Source organism: Solanum tuberosum, unplaced genomic scaffold (genome assembly GCF_000226075.1).
Source record: "Solanum tuberosum cultivar DM 1-3 516 R44 unplaced genomic scaffold, SolTub_3.0 scf00233, whole genome shotgun sequence".
NCBI lineage: Eukaryota > Viridiplantae > Streptophyta > Magnoliopsida > Solanales > Solanaceae > Solanum > Solanum tuberosum.
The window spans coordinates 393705-407894 of NW_006239170.1; positions in this window are offsets into that span (position 1 = coordinate 393705).

The window sequence follows — 14190 nt, forward strand, 5'->3', positions numbered from 1 at the left end:
AAATGTTGCCACATAAAATGGGACGGAGGGAGTAGTAGATTTTACGTGGTAAATTTAAATATACATACAAAAACAAATACTCTCTTCGTTCACTTTTACTTTCACTTCTTTTTAAAATAGATTTTCATTTTTACTATCAATTTTGACATATCAAAAAAAGATAATTATTTTTCCCCATATTTTACCCTTAGTATTAAATACTATTATTATCCATAACATTATTCAAGACTTTATACCAAACATGAATTAGCTAGTAGAAATAGTGTGATAAAATATTTATATCAATAATAATTTCCTTAATAAGTATGTCAAATCTAAAAATAAACGGTGAGAGTATGTTAGAACTTATCCAGTTCGTGAAACACAATATGTCTCCATTCATCGACTCAAATATGTGGTCCATGAGTTTAACAGAGGAAGAAAAACAAATAATTGCATTGGAGAGAGTGAGAAAATGACTAGACGTGGATAATAACATAGTAGTGAAAACCAGCCACATGGCAAATTTTATACGATAACAATATCATATCTAGTAAAATTAGACGTTTTATGAATATTTTTTAAAATTAATATAATACATTGTCTATTAATATTGGTGCCTAGAGGACTAAGAATCAATTCTCATTTAAAAAGATTTCTTATTTTCTAAATAATTTATTTATATTTTAGAAACTCTAGAGTCACCATTGCTTTAGGATGTGTTTGGTATATGTGTGGTGGGGATGGGAGTAAGGGGTGGAGGAGAGGTTTGTGGGAACCGGGGTCGAGTCACGGGGTGGGGCGAGGATAGTATATGAGAGTTGGATGGGATTGTCGGTATTGTATGATTGGGATGAGACAATCAATATGAAGTTGTACTTCTAAAATTTACATCTCAATTGAATATTGTTCGAGTAATAATCTAAGTTTGAATAGCATAGTAATTTAATTAATTTCACTTTGAGAAAAAATAATGAAAAAAGTACATAAAGAAGAAAAAAATGAAATTTGAAATTTATGAATTTTAACTTTGTCACCTATTTATAATTATTTATATAATTAAATGAAAAAGGGAGAATGTGTGGTAGGTAGATGTACAATCTTGAAAATAAGTGGGGCAAAAGTATAATTATAGAAAAATATCAAGAGTCTATTCGCCACGTTTTTTGGGCAATGCTTGATAATTTTACAAGTGTCATAATGTAAGACCACTTATGTAATTTGAGATTTGTATGGAAATTTGAGATATAATTTCTTGAGTTTTAAATCTTGGGTGATCATAGTTTTGGCAAAATCTGTATTTAATGGCATAATAAAACAAAATTTCTTGCGTATCAAATCATGGATGATTCAATTAATGACGGATAAAGTTATTGTTATGTGATCAGGATATTATGAATTTGAGCTTTGGAATCGATCTTTTGGAGAAAAGCATGATAACGCTATGTATAATAGACTCTTGTGATCCAACCCTTCTTCTAACTATACGCTTAGCGAAAGCTTAATGTATCATACTCCTGTTTTAAATTATACACATATGTTTAGTGTAATTTTTCCGTTAAGAAAAATGAAAACAAAATATGATGTATATCTTAAATTATTTTTTGAGATAATTGTATTTTTGGGTTCCTAGTTATTGACAATTTCTGATTTAATCCTAAAAGAACAAATACCTCATGAATTTTTATTTTCAATTATAGAAAATTAAATAAACATTACTTTGGAAGATTAAATCATAGTTTATTAATTATTAGTAAGACATATTTTTCTCTTTAATTTTGTAAGGCATAGGTCTATAAATTAAATGTTTATGATATTAGAATTTTTTCCACATTTCGTGCTGCTTTTATTAGAATACATTAGTGCCTTGCTGGCTTAAAATTTTGTATAAATAAATGAACATGAATTAACAAGTATTGATTATTCATCAATCATCAACATAGATTGTGGTGGAGTGATAAGATTGCTTCATTCTTAATTAGAGATTTTGGATTCGAGCCCTGAATATGAAGAGAATTACATTGGGAGCGTCATCCCCAAATGAATCCTAATGTGCGCAATTCGAATTTAATCAAGACTCTAATACGAACTTTAAACACCGAAATAGGAAAAAAAGTGACATTTCAAATAGGGAAGAACAAATGTGACACTAATTAGAACACAAGTAGCTAGCTAAAGAAGTAGATAAAACTATTGACTATATATGTAACGTGGATGTTGGGGATCTTATCAAATAACTTGATCAAATAATTAGATGTGAAGCCTCGTGATAGTATGGATTCAATAAATTATATTAAACGTGACTTAATTTAATTTTTTTATTCTAATTTATATGATATATTTTTAAGTAAAGACATATTTTATATTTGACTTATATTTAAATAAAGTTATTAATATTTTACCCATATCAAATCTCACTTATTTAACAAAATATCTTTAATGACGTATTACCAAAGCATAACAAAAAAACATCTGTTAAATATTTTTAAAAATAGATAATTACATTCCGAAAAACCTTCGATATGTGATAAACATGTCGATAAAAAGGTTTTACAATCTAAAATTACCGTCAACATGAAGCAGACCACGTCGAGAAAAGAGAAGTGGCTGCTTTTAGCATCTTATTTAGTCAAATTATGTAGTTCCAAGAAATTACTTTATTATATACTATGGTATATATATAAGTCCTAGACTAACGACCCAGTCCAGTAGCAGACGAATTAGGCTTGAATGAATATTTGATTTTATCACTACATATATTGTGTGTCATTTTATCTTATCTCATTGTTTTGACAATTTCGTATTAGCAGCCACAATTTGATCCGTCTCAAAATAAATGTTATTTTAGTTAAAAAATAAATATTATTTTAAAAATTTATGACACGAATTAATATATTTTTCTGATTATATTTTTATATTTCATCCTCTTAAAAATATTTAATTTTCAAAAGAAAATTATCAAATAGAAGAAATTTAGTAAATAACATAATATATATATTATTTTTTATTTTTTATTTTTTTTAACAAATATATATATATTTTTTATTAAAATAACACTAATTTTAGTATGAAGGAAATAACAATATTTATGGCGTCATCACTATTTTCATAATTCTTCCGTAGGGAAATATTTTAAGAAGTTAGCTACCTCATCAAGGGTGTGTTTGATAAAAAAATATGTTTTTGATAAATAAATGACCGAACCGAAGTACCGAACCATCCTCCACTCTATAAAAATTTAATGAAGAGATATATTAAGATCCCTTTTTATTTGGTCTTGAATATGTGTGTTTGTACATGTTGTATTTTCAACTTATTTTTTCTATCACGTAATTATTGAAGATGATAAATAATACGAAAAAAAAAGTTGTGGGAATCATAGGATTCCATATAATTTAGATGAGTATTTCATTTAATTTATTTGTTAAATATTACTAGAGTCGTCAAAACGGGCTTAGCCCATGGGGTCGGTCCAACCCAATCTGTTATTGGATAAAGTTGGGATATGATTTCCAAGCTCATTTAAAATTAGGGCTTATAAGTTCGATTCATATAAGCCTTTGGCCTTTGAGGCTTGATCGGCTCGGTCCTTGGGCCAAAACTATTTATTTAAGGATAACATACAAAAATTCCATTAGTGTGTGATCTAATTACTTAGATGCACACTATGTTGCAATAAGATTTTGATGTGTCCAGATACATGTATATCGAAATACATGGACTCAAAATTAGGTGTATACACAAATACATGGCCGTCTCGCCCTACCCCATAAAATTCCTTGACCCGCAAGGCTTGGATCGGATGAGACTGGATAGACTATTTTTGACAACTCTACATATTACTTAACTTTTATATTAATAATAATAGATAAACAAAAACATCTTCTTAAGATAATGAAGCGGTAAAAACATTATATGCTCTCTTTTAAATGGGTTGTCTCAGAGTTTAATAAGTAAAAAAACAAAAAAAAAAGGTGTTTTTAAATTAATGATATGTAAAATTTATTAAAATATTTTTAATTTTATAACTTTAAACTAAAGTACAATATATTAAATATCATTTAATTTATGATTTTAACTATGTCATGAGAAAAGTTAAGATTCAAAAGTTATCATAAAAGTAAAAAAAAAAACACAAATTGGAACGGGGAATCGAAGTAATAGGTTTGGTTAGGTTTTCACTTATTAATAATAAAATATAATTAATATATAGATCTAAAAACATAATTTCAAAATATAATGAATTAAATAATAAAATTTTAAAATTAATTGAACCCCTAAGTTTTAAAAATGGATCCGTCTCTGTTGATAGGTAACCTAAAATAAATTAAATAATAAACAACTTGTTATAACATATTAAAAGGGAATGCTAGTTTTGTAAATAAATAAATTAAAAGGGAATTCTGGTTTGTGGTGACGCCACGTAGGCGGACCTAAGGTTCTCTTTTATATACTAGATATGAAAGGGCCCGTTAATGGGCCCAATATTACAATCTTAAATATATTATTTCGCGACCAAATATTAAAATGCATCTCCGCGACAAGGACTTGCTCCCAAACTGTGTTTTCTTGACCGTTTCTCATGATTAACTATCTAAAGCTCATTTAATCATTACGATATCTTTCCTACCACAAATAATAACCTTGAATTCATAATTCAAATTCAAGGTAGAGCTAAGAGTTGAGTCTTGAGAGTTCTTTCGAGTCTTTTGAGAAAGTCCCTGTGAGTCTTTTGAGGAGTCTTTTATAATTTCTAATAACTTGTTTCAAGACTCAAGTAAGTGAGTATGATAATGATGAAAATGTATTCATGAGTCTACACTATCATCAATCAATAACTCTTGAATTCATAATTCAAAATTCAAATTCAAGAAAGAAGCTAAGAGTAGAGTTCAAGAAAGTCTTTGAGTTCAATTGTGAATCCTTTGAGATCAACTATTGATTTGAACTAAGTTTTGAGGAAGTAAGTATGAGAATGAGAAAAATCATATACATGAATTCCATATTGTTATTTATACCCTCGAGTCGAGTTGTTCATGCCCATAAATTCCACATGAACTTCATAAGTTGAGTATCGTTCAGAGGAGGAGTATCTTCAAGTTCTAAGTCTTGAGTATTGAGTCCTAATCATTTAGGGATTATATTCCTAATCATGGGGCTACTACATGTTACCCGTGAAGGTCCTTGAGTTGAGCAGTTTTATGCCCATAATTCCGCATGAACCCTATGAGTCGAACAATCTTGAGATGAGAAGTATCATTGAGTCATTCACATCCATAATTCGGCATGAACCCTATTTTAAGAAGTCTTTTGCAAACTTTTTTAAATTTATTTTAAGACTTGAGCATATGAGTTGAGGAAGAGTAGAACTGAGTTCATTTTCTATAAAATGATATATTGGAACTAAGTATTCCCAAGTGTAAATACTTTTACATTTAAGATGAGAGGAAACTAAGATCTCCAAAAGAGTTTTGAGCAGTTTGAGTACCATCTCTTTGAAGAGAAAGATTTTTGAGTAATAATCTCAAAACATATAAAGAGTTGTGTTTTTAGAGAGAGAAAAAAAAACAGAAATTCCACTCTAGTATAGAGAAGATTTTTTTTTTGGGATATTATATCATTTGCTTGCTTATTAATTGTAAATAATATATTCAGTAATTAATAATTTATGTATTGTTGTAATCTCTACTAATACTTACATAACTAATACCAGATAATTAAATCCTGCATAACTAAACCATGCATAACTAATATTTGCATAACTCTAACCATAACCAAACGACCCCTAACTATATTATCCTTTTAAAATTTTATCACAAAATTATTTATTCTTATAAAAATGACCCCATTTTTAAAAAAAAAAACACATTCAAACAATCAAATATTATTTGCAAAATCAATAGCTTAACACAAGTTCAACTTCAAAAAATTTAAATAAAGTGATTCTTTTTTGTAATAGTATGTGATAGTTCTTATATGAGATCTAATCTATGACATTATACAACTATCGATTTTGAGATATTATTTTATTTAGTACAATTTGGTTGTATGTCTCAGGTAAATTAGTCAAGTAATTTTTAGAAACTGAGGAATATAAACCATATTTAGAAAAACATAATATATAAATATATCTTTTAACTTGACTTTGTCTGACATTTATGACATTCAACTTAAGGTGTGCACAAGTAAGCACTTAAAATTTTATAAAGTTTGAAGAAGTAGAAACATGCATCCTACGGGAAATAACGAGCCACATAAAATGTCGCTTAAGACGTGAATTATATTGTCATGTAGGACGTCAAGTAGAACACAAATGTCAACTTGTTCAATTTTATACAAGAATATGTGTCTACTTATGAACATCTAAATTGAAGGACATAGATGTTAGATGAAACCAAATTAAATGGCATATTTATGTATTATGCCTTTAGAAAAAGTATATTTAAATTCAAAATATTTTTTGCATAAAATTTAACCAAACACGACTTCAACTGTAAATTTTTAAAATAAAATTAACAGTATTTTTTCATGACCAAACCACACTAAGAAAGGAAATGATTTAAATCCCTCAAATTTGAATTTTTGGTATGAAAAAATCTCATTAAAAATTATACATTCAAAAATAAAAAAGATTTTTTTTTAAAATGTATCAGCTTGAATGTACAGGCTTTTGAAGTAAATCAATAAATGGGGTCCATGTTATTTGCAATGAATTCTTTTACTCCTCCCAATGTATTGGTACACGTAGTGGCTATTAGAATCCACAACTATTGACTTAGTGGTGGATACATTGGAAATTACGTAAATTTTGGTTGGTTTTTCTGGAAATTTTAATACTTTATGCACAACGTACAATTAAACTAAGCTTGAAATTTTTTTTGGTTGACAAAAATGCCCTTGGTCGTCCTCTCTTCACCTTTCTATATAATAGAAATATATATGATTTACTACCTCCATCCACTTTTAATTGTCATGGTTTCCTTTTTAGAGTCAAATGATAAGAACTTTGACTAGCATTTTACGATGTGTTTTTTTATCATATTGATATGCAAAAAATTGCAATTCATAGTACTTTTCGTATAGTTTTTGAATATCTAAATTTTTTGTTTAAAATGTCGAATTAATGTAATCTATTTAACTTTGAAAGTTAGTCAAATTAACTTTTGAAAAGTACAACATAACAATTAAAAGTGGACAGAGTGAGTAATATAGTTTATATTCATTCGAAAAAAACAATGCTAATAAGTAATAATTAATGTTTTTCTATAGTACTATACCTACTCACGGGAAAGATCAAAGGTAAGATTTTTTCATTAGTAATGCCTCATCTTGTAGTAATTTATCACTTTTTTGCATGGAGGGTCCCATTCCGCTGAAAACGGTCACTACAAAAATTTACGCTTATATTCGAAATCTTTGATTAAGAGAGGAGTAACATTATTCATTGCACCACATTGATTGATAATTATTAGGACAATTATTGTGACTAAGATTTAAATAATTATTTGTTACTAATCGATATACATTAATCATTATACACATATTATATGTTTGTAGATTATTTATTAATAAATTTAAATAATTGGATGAGCGACTATATATTTGGATTACTTCTTCTTGTAAGTCACAGTTAGAATTATGCACTAGTTGCTAGGCTATTGTGTGTTGGAACACGTTTCAGATTATATTTATATCAAAGTGTTTAAATTATATAGTATCGTTTATTTATCCTAGTAGGTAATTTATTTTATTTAAAAATTATAAATTCCACATTCAAATAAAGTTTTTCTCTAGATTTAAATTAACAAGTAGATACATTTGGGCCAGGTCACTTTTGGGCCTGGTCTTGTACAAATCTTTGTTATTTTGAAATAAAAAAGGGTCTATGGCCTGACTTTAAATTAAAAAAAAATAGACACATGAATAAGTTAAAAAAAATTCATTATATATTTTTATAAATATACATAAAAAATCATTTTAAATAGGATTTCCTATCGATTGGAACAAGTAAATATCTAAAAAAAAAACAAAAAAAACTGTGGCATGTGAGCTTTTAATTTAATAGGTAACATGCATGTCATGAATTAAATAAAGGAGAAGCACATACGAAGTTAAATCGATTTTAGTAGGGAGCTTTTTATTTCTAAAATATTTTTTTTCATCGGAATTTGAATTAGTCGAATCCGTGGGAATCACTATTAGAAATAATTGTGTTAAATGACATGATTTCCACTTAACCAACTTACTAGAAAAATGCATGGTGAGAAATAGATTCTTATAGAAATAATGAGAAACTTTCTATTTTTTACATATGAAAACATTACTATTTTTTATTGAGTGATTCAATCAAAATATTTGTAGGAATAACCATTTTACATTTTTCAGTGAGAAATTTCAGTAGAAAATAGTGATTTTTTAGTAGTGGCCATCACGAGGACTAAATAAGAGTCAATTAAGCATAAACAAGTTTTTTTTCGCTGGATGTAATTTATTTTTCTGGGCGAATTTATACCACTAGCTAGAGCGTCTTTTTATTAATAATAAAATAAAGGGTAAAAAACTTAAGTATACAAATTAAGTACCTTAATTACTACTATATAGCAATAGTTTTTTTTTCGTCTATATGACAATAGTTTTTTTTTCAAAAATAGGATTTAATATAAAAAAAAAATAGCAGAAAAAGTCAGCCACGATTTAGTAAGATTCCCTGATTTCCTCCAATTCTTTTACCTTCCACGATTTACTCAAATCAGTTATATATTCTCTCCCATTAAAAAAAGGTTTTTTAACAAAAACAAAACTCTCTTTCTACACGTTCTGATGACTGTTTACTCATGGATACTAACAAATTTTCAATCCTAATTCAACACAACGGACGATGAGACGCATCAGGTATTTTAGATAAATCGCGATTGATTTGGGTGTTTTTTAAGTGATTATTTTAGTGATTACATGTTTTTTGTGTTACAATCTGAATTAAGGACGTTTAAAAATCACTTTTGTAGATTGAATTTGTCTATATTGAGTGGTGTAATTGATCGTGTAATTTACGTTGTTTGTATTCACCAATTTCGTGATATTTTTTTGGTAATTATTGTTTGATTTAATTTGTAGGATTTTGTGGTTTATTATAGAATTCGTATTTCGTGAATCTGTTTTAGTAAATTAGTTGCTGAAAATAATGATGTTTTTAAGTTGGTGTATAAACAATACAGTTTATACAGAAATATTGGTAGATTAATATGTGTAATTGATAGTGTGAAAGGTGAAGATGATTTGGTGTAATTGGTATTGCTTATTATGTTTTCATAAACAACATAAGTCATAAAAAGTGAATAAATTTTGGTATATTAGTAGGAGAAATTAATATTTTATTTGACATAATATGGTATATTATGATTTAAAGGGACGTCGACATTCTTTTATATTTTTTGGTTTATATTTAGTTGGTGTAAATTTTATCAACTTGTTATTGAAGTATATGGTATATGGTGTAAATGTGTATATTATGGTGTAAATGTGCGAGTTTGGTGTAATATCAACTTGTAAAATTTATGGTATATATATTGAAGTATATGGTATATCAAAATTTTATATTAAGTTTTTAATACCACCAACATTCTTTTAGTTTTTGGTATATTTTGATAGTGTAGTTGATGTATTTTTCATGTAAACAAAAACAATCTGAATACAAAAAGTTTGGATACATTGAAATCACCATTCTATTTGTAATACAGGTAGATACGTTGATTACGATATTGAAGGAGTGATATATGATGCGAACATCAAATATTCCAGCACATATTTTGGAAGCGATAATGATACCATCAATTACAAAAAAATAACCAGCCAGACCACCAACTAACGATTGTAAGAAGGGACTCAACGAATGGAAATTCAAGAGGAGTAAAGTCACTTGTAGTAAATGTGGTACATCAGAGCATAACAAAAAGACTTGCCCAATATTGCTTGTCAGAATTAACATTGATGTATTATTTTCAATTATTTTTTTTGTTGTTTTTTGGCAAGAACTGTGAATATTTTAAGAATGTTAATTGCACTTTTGTCCAACTTTGATTACTGTTGTTTGGTTTATTGATATTAAATTGATCAATTAATTGTCATATCATTGGTATTGATAAGAAATAAAATGTGTGATTTTCAACCATTTGAACTATGATAAAAATTGATTGGGTAGTTAAAGATATTGGTGTAATTATTGTCAAAATGTTGGAAATTGATTGTTAGTTAAATACAATGTTGCATTCTTGGTGAAAAACACAATACAAAATGTTCCAAATAATTGGTTCTATATATTATGACTGAATGTTGGTGTTATATTCAAACCTACTACAATAAATTTATACCATGATAAAAAAATAAAGGGGCATTTTGACAACCACTGAAATACAACATTGTGATACATTCATTCATTTGAAAACAAAATGTGTAATTACTTAATATTGGTGTAATAAGCACATATACACAATTAGTGTAATACTCGTAGTTTAATTAGTTCACACGTTCATAATAGTAGACGTATGAGTTAGCAAAAATATTGATATTATATACCAACTTCAAATCACCATAATATTGGTGTAATAATGACATGGAAATAAAATCTTGATTGTATATATTGGCTAAATTATTGGTATTATACACCAACCTCACATTGATGTGTGTGTATGTGTTTTTTTTTTTTTAATGTTTTGGTCTAGAACTTTTATCCAACTTTCATTACAGTTGCTTGGTTTATTGGTATTTGAATGATTAACGTACACATACACAATAGGTGTACTAGAATTATAATTAGTTCACAAGTTCGTAATGGTTCAAGAAAAAATTAAACGGAAGAAGATGGAAGGGTTTAGACTTTTGACAGATGAAGAAGAAGGCTTGAATTTACCTAGGGAGTAACTATCAACTTTATTGGTAACATAAAAGGTTGCATTAAAAAAGAAAGAAAATAAATATGATCTGCAAGGCCATTAAATGTAAAACGAGGAGAGAATAAAATCAAGGAAACGTGTATGGATGAATCTGTAATTGGAAAGATGAAATTAATAAAATTTAATATCCTAATTATACTCTACACAAAAAGGCACGTAATACAAAAAATATGAGAGAGAAAATCGAAAAAATTCAGAGATAAACCTGATAAAATTTAATACCCTAATTATACTCCAAAAAAAAAGGCACATACTACAAAAAATGGAGAGAGGAAAATCGAAAATATTAATTCACATAAATACGAAAATTAATTATTTTGTTATGTTTGTAATTAAATAGAAGTATGTTGATATTTTGTTAATTAAAGTGTTAAGTAGTATATTATTGTAATTTTCACTAAAAAATAAAATCCTCAATATGAATAAATACAAGGAAGAGGGTCGAGGCCTTACTTTACCAATCCTAACGAGAATTTTTTTTTTTCTCTTAATGATATAATGAAACGAATATTGAACCTAATTTTTACGTGAAATTTCATGTGTTTAGAGTGCATTTGTTTTCCCTTTTCCTCTTTACTCATCAATTATTTACTAAAAATCTAAGTTGAAAATGACATTTATTTGTTTTCTGTTTTCCTCTCTACACTTTACTCATAAATTATTTACAAAAATCTTAGTTGAAAATTAAATTGATTTGTTTTCTATTTTCCTCTTTTTATTCATTTCATTTTATTTTTTCCTGATAATGACACCAGAAAGATTTTTCAAAAATTGCAAAAGTTTTGATGGTTTTGGTCCATAAAACGTGATGAAACATTTTAATCTAAATAAAGAAATTACGTATAACTTTTTTGGATAAAGTTGAAATTGTTGTCCAATTGTAAAAAAAAAAACAACAATTAACTGGGTGTATACGCAGTGTGCTTAAATGTTAATCATGATTTAAAGTGTGTGGTAACCAATAATATGCATTTTGCCCCATAATTGCGTTATAAATTGTTGTTTAATCAATTCAATAAACAAAAACAATGGATTGAAGAAAGTGAATGAAGAGGACATTTATGTAAAATATTTTTTTAGTTAGTATCAAGAAAATGAATTTTTTTCTTATTTGACAAAATTTTAATTTCACCATTAATATTTTACTCATATTAGATCTCACTTATTTAGCAAAAATGTCAACGATATGTGATTTTTGCAACATATTGTGTTAATCATGATTGTACCTATCGTACTATTTCCTTAGTCCATTTTTACTTATATTGTTTATTATGTCATCTTTTTGATATAATCAATTCAATGTTTTAATAAATATATTAGAAAATAACTAAAATTAATAATAAGAATAAATTAGAAATTAAGTGATAAATTATCTCTTTATTTTCTAAACTAAAAAATAAATATGAACATCTATTTTAATATAGTAAATAAATAAAAATAGAGGAGAAAATAATAGTTAGTCTTGATGCACTTTTCTACATAGTATATTCAAAATCATAAATTTAAAAAATAATTTGGTATGCTATTCATATCATTATTTAGGATCATAAAATTGAATTAATTATATATATATATATATCACAAATGTAATTTCAATGAAATATATCTAAATATCATTAAAGGATGTAATGCAGTGGATGAAGTTACTCCTCTCTTAACTACTGATTTCGAATTCGAGCCTTAAGTATGAATATTTTTTTCTTAAGAAGCATTTTCCACGAAAAGGACTCGATGCAATGCGAAGTTAAAATAATCAGACTCTAATATAAATATCGACTATCACACCAATGTGGCTGAAATATTGATACTGAACACTAATGATTACCTCTTTTTGTTTCATCCCACCTTCCAAATTACCACAAAGGAATATGATTGAGTATATTCTTTGAGGATTCCAAAATTATTTACATGATTTTTGGGTCTTGCAATTACTACTAGGAACTCCATCACTTCAGAAAAATAATATTTGGTAAATTAGTTACATTTTTTTCTTTTATATATTTCTCAAAAAGAAAATTTAACTTTTATGTGTTGGAGATTTGAAAAGATCATTTTCATCTATTTAATTTATATAATCGGTCAAATGATTTTAATATCCTCCTCCCTCCCATAAATGCCAAAGATCTAGATATAATATAGTTGATAATTAAAAAAAATATCGGTCAAATGATTTTAATATCCTCCTCCCTCCCATAAATGCCAAAGATCTAGATATAATATAGTTGATAATTAAAAAAAGTATCGGTCAAATGATTTTAATATCCTCCTCCCTCCTATAAATGCCAAAGATCTAGATATAATATAGTTGATAATTAAAAAAATTAATTAGGAATTGACTTTTCTCCTTTCTATTTTTTTTCATTTTTCACGATGATGTTTATGACGATCTTTTATATATCTTTACCAATCACAATAAATAGAGACATAAAAACTCATGTTTTACTATAACCGTCCATTTCAAACTTGCATTATTACATAGATATATAGTTTTACGACAACAGCCTCTTTCAAACTTGCATTATTACATTGAGAGTTTTGTACATGTTGGAAGTTGTAGCTGTAACTTATACTATTATTTTTTAGAATAATTAATTATTTACCTATAGAAAATAAATTAAGATTTGATTTATTTTATTACAGTATTTAGGTTCCTAATTAAAAAAACGTGATAAATATATTTTGTGTCAAATTCACTCATAAGGAGTATTAATTACCCCTTTGCTCATTAGTTTGTTCTGCTTCTGAATTCTAACTTTTATTAATAAAAAAAATACGCCATTATGCGTTTATATAGGATAAATATATGCCATTATTCGTATAGGAAAAAAGAGTTTCTTCATATTAGATGACGATTAGGGTTTAGTGCAATGTTTTGCATCTCCAAAGAATATCTAGGTTGTGGACAAAATGGATTCATCTGCTCGACTATGATCGGTTTGGATCGGTTATTGGTCAAAATTAAAATCAAACCAACTTAATCGATTTTAAAATTATCAAAACCAAACCAAATCAAATATAATATATATTTATCGGTTTGATTGTTATTGATTTCGGTTCGATTATTAACCACAGACAAAAATAAAAGAAACAATTCATTCAAAACGTGAAAAAGTGACAGCAATCCATTCAAAATGAAAATAGTTAAAATGACTGACATAACTTTTAGTAAATTGAATTTTCTATGAATAAAGCTTCAAAATTCAATATTTTGGCCTAGAAGGAAGAGAGTGACATTTTCAATCCCACAAAGAATTGTCATAGA